Consider the following 4,817-nt stretch of genomic DNA (forward strand, 5'->3'; position numbering starts at 1 on the left):
ATGACAAGAGCTTTTCAGTAAGGTATTCTCTGCAAGCACTGAAATTATCGGTAACAGGTAGTTTTGTGATAAGGTAATTCATAATGGGTAGCAAGTAAGAAAAGTAAACAAGGTGCAGCAAGGTGGCCCAATCCTTTTTGTAGCAAAGGACAATCCTGGACAAACTCTTATATAAAGGAAAACGCTCCCAAGGACACATGGGAATTATCGTCAAGCTAGTTTTCATCATGTTCATATGATTCGCGTTCGTTACTTTAATAATTTGATATGTGGGTGGACCGGTGCTTGGGTACTGCCCTTCCTTGGACAAGCATCCCACTTATGATTAACCCCTCTTGCAAGCATCCGCAACTACAAAATAAGTATTAAGGTAAACCTAACCATAGCATGAAACATGTGGATCCAAATCAGCCCCCTACGAAGCAACACATAAACTAGGGTTTAAGCTTCTGTCACTCTAGCAACCCATCATATACTTATTACTTACCAATGCCTTCCCCTAGGCCCCAAAAATGGTTAAGTGTCATGTAGTCAATGTTCACATGACACCACTAGAGGAGAGACAACATACATCTCATCAAAATATCGAACGAATACCAAATTCACATGACTACTTATAGCAAGACTTCTCCCATTTCCTCAGGAACAAACGTAACTACTCACAAATCATATTCATGTTCATAATCAGAGGGGTGTTAATATGCATAAAGGATCTGAACATATAATCTTCCACCAAATAAACCAACTAGCATCAACTATAAGGAGTAATCAACACTACTAGCAACCCACAGGTACCAATCTGAGGTTTTGAGACAAAGAACAGATACAAGGGGTGAACTAGGGTTTGAGAGGAGATGGTGCTGGTGAAGATGTTGATGGAGATTGACCCCCTCCCGATGAGAGGATCGATGGTGATGACGATGGTGATGATTTCCCCCTCCCAGAGGGATGTTTCCCAGGCAGAACAGCTCCACCGGAGCCCTAGATTGGTTCCGCCTCGAGACGGCGGTGCTTCGTCCCGAAAGCTTTCTCTCTATTTTTTCCAGGGCGAAAGACTTCATATAGCAAAAGATGGGTACCAGAGGCCTGCCAGGGGGCCCACGAGGCAGGGGCGCGCCCAGGGGGGTAGGGCGCGCCCCCCACCCTCGTGGACGATGGGTGGCTCCCCTTTGGTGCTTTCTTCGCCCAATATTTTTTATATATTCCAAAACTAACTTTCGTGGAGTTTCAGGACTTTTGGAGTTGTGCAGAATAGGTCTATAATATTTGCTCCTTTTCCAGCCCAGAATTCCAGCTGCTGACATTCTCCCTCTTCATGTAAACCTTGTAAAATAAGAGAGAAAAGGCATAAGTATTGTGACATAATGTGTAATAACAACCCATAATGCAATAAATATTGATATAAATGCATGATGCAAAATGGACGTATCATTCACCTCCACGATCAGATCGTAGAAACTTTATTTCCTTGTTACGATGATTTTCCACTTTACTCAGAAATTCTTTAAACTTTTCAAATGTTTCAGACTTATGTTTCATCAAGTAGATATACCCATATCTGCTCAAATCATCTGTGAAGGTCAGAAAATAACGATACCCACCGCGAGCCTCAACACTCATCGGACCGCATACATCAGTATGTATGATTTCCAATAAGTCAGTTGCTCACTCCATTGTTCCGGAGAACGAAGTTCTAGTCATCTTGCCCATGAGGCATGGTTCGCAAGCATCAAGTGATTCCAAAAGCCCATCAACATGGAGTTTCTTCACGCGCTTTACACCAATATGACCTAAACGGTAGTGCCACAAATAAGTTGCACTATCATTATTAACTTTGCATCTTTTGGCTTCAATATTACATATATGTGTATCACTACAATCGATATTCAACAAAAATAGACCACTCTTCAAGGGTGCATGACCATAAAATATATTACTCATATAAATAGAACAACCATTATTCTCTAGTTTAAATGAATAACTGTAGCGACCAGACCTCAAACGGTCCAATCTCTATGCTCAGGTGTCATCCCTGGATCAGTAATGCTGACACCACACAGTACTTGAAGGATTTATAACAGAGTAGCAATCACACACTTATTACATCGAGAGTCTCAAAAGAGAACTTATTACAATAAATATGGCTTAAGGCCATCTAATAACGATAACAACGGAAAGCTTGGAAGATAAGTGAGTCCATCAACTCCAACGGCATCACTGAGTATAGAACCACGACCTAAAAGCACCTTAATCATCGTCTGAAAAGTCTGCAACATTAACGTTGCAGCCCAAAACGGGTCAGCACATGGAATATGTTGGCAATGTAACACATAGAGAGTAATGGAAGAAATAAGCTACACTATATGCATATTTGGCTGGTGGAAAGCTCTATGGTTACAGTTTTGCGTAAAGCCAATTTTTCTCTACTGCAAAGGAATAAATTTTATTTAACTATCATGGTAGTTGTTAAACATTGAGAATGGTTGACAGCATTCTCAATCCCAATTAAGCATCATCATTAAACAAAACCCAACAAATTAATTTTAGAGTAACATGATGAGATTCACATGATAATCCAGGTACTAGATACTCAAGATGTCCATAACTGGGGACACGGCTAACCATGATTAGTTTATACACTTTGCAGAGGTTTGTGCACTTTTCCCCACAAGACTCGATCTCCTCCATTTGATTTCTCGCACTACATGGTGTTTGAGAACCGGATGACCGAGACATAGTCTTTCAGAAGCGCTAGCACCTTATGATCGGGTAGACCGTTACACCTACTTTCCCCTACATCTGCTAGTCTACCACAGTAAGAGTTCGCACAACTTAATCAACTATGCTAGAGCCCATAGTAGCTTGTGGCTGCACACAGAAGTTTCTAGCATGAATAATCTCATGATCCCTTTGAGCCTGGGTGGCGGTCCAAAAGAAAACAGGCAATCGCTGGAATACCCAGGTGCCTCAATCCACCCAGATGTGTATTTAAGTTGCCACCTTAGATAAACCAATTTAACAATCTCACATCTGTCATGGATACACTCACCCAATCCACGTCTACTAGCATAGCATAGCATAATAAGCAACATAGAAGTAACTCCCAAAGGTTTGATAATAACAGGTAATAGGTACTACCTCATCTACTTCCCAAACCCACAATTTAATTAGATCCTAATCATGCAATGTGTGAGGATTGATCTAATGCAATAAAAACTGGGTAATTGGAAGTATGATCAAAGTGTTACTTGCCTTGCTGATGATCCGCAAAACCTAGCGATTCGAAGTAGCAAGTGGCGCACTCCGGGTACTCTATCGCAAACAAACAAGCATACAATAAGTACTCAACTAATGCACAGGTAAAACTCGAATAAGAGATCTAACCAGAAAGTTCAACTTAAGAACTCTGGTTGGCAAAAAGAATCAAATCGAACGAAGCAACGAAAGACAAACGGCAAAAGAAACAAGCTTCGTTTACTATCCTGGATCTAGGGCAATTTTTACAGTGGCAAAAACTTGTTTGAGTTGGTTAAACGGAAAGAGGGTTTCGAGACGAAACTCCAGGCGCTTGAATCGCCTGATTCCAATAAACAAGCGAAAAGTTAGACTAGAACGAAAAACGGATCATGAATCGCGATCAGAAAAATCACGGATTTAATCCGAGAAAATGAAAACGACGAACAGATTAACGAACGAACGTTCGTTAACTGGATATAATTGAAGAACGCGTTCGTTAAAACGAACGAACGGGCGAACGCTTGCTAAATAAATAAACCGGAAAAATAGATCTATTAAAAAAACGAACAAAAAAAACCGAACGAAACTAACGGAAAACCGATCGGTTTTTTTAAAAAAACCGGCGGCGAGATCCACCTCCGGCGGCGGGCGGCGGCGCGCGGCGCGGCGGGCAGCGGCGGCGGCGTGGGTTAGGGCGGCGGCTAGGGTTTGGTGGGGGTGGCGGCTGGGCCTCCCCGGCTATTTAAAGCCGGCCGGGCCAAGTGTCCAGGTCGGACACGGCCCGGTAAGTCGGTTGCGCGTTTTTTTAGTTACGCTCAGAAAAAAACAAAAGGAATATTAAACGGACTCTAAAAATCCCGAAATAAATTTTCCCCGGCTTCTAAAATCAAGCCGCACAGGATGAACATTTATTTGGGGCCTAAATGCAATTTTGAAAAACGCGCATTTTTCCTAAATTCAAATAAAATAGCAAATAAAACCAAAATAAAATCTTATTTGATTTTTTATTAAATCCTCAATATTTTTTTATTTTTGAGAAAGTCATTTTATTCCCTCTCTCATATTTTGATAATAGAAATAATTGAAGATAAAATAAATAAAATCAAATGATCCTATTTTCAAAATTTGAGAAAACTCAAATTTGAAAATAACGAAATCCCCACTCTCTCCGAGGGTCCTTGAGTTGCGTAGAATTTTCTAGGATCAACCAAAATGCAATGAAATATGATATGCAAATGATGATCTAGTGTATAACATTCCAAATTGAAAATTTGGGATGTTACAAACCTACCCCCCTTAAGATGAATCTCGCCCTCGAGATTCGGGTTGGCTAGAAAATAGGTGAGGGTGGTCCTTCAGCAATTCTTCCTCTCGCTCCCAGGTGGATTCATCCTCCGTGTGGTGGCTCCACTGAAGTTTGCAAAACTTGATAACCTTGCTGCGGGTGACTCGACTGGCATACTCTAGAATCTTAACTGGTTTCTCCTCATAGGTCAAATCACTTTCGAACTGAATTGCTTCCAGTGGCACTGTATCTCTCAGCGGTATATCAGCCATCTCTGCGTGGCACTTCTTCAACT

The sequence above is a fragment of the Triticum dicoccoides genome, chromosome 7A (assembly GCF_002162155.2).
Source record: "Triticum dicoccoides isolate Atlit2015 ecotype Zavitan chromosome 7A, WEW_v2.0, whole genome shotgun sequence".
Lineage (NCBI taxonomy): Eukaryota > Viridiplantae > Streptophyta > Magnoliopsida > Poales > Poaceae > Triticum > Triticum dicoccoides.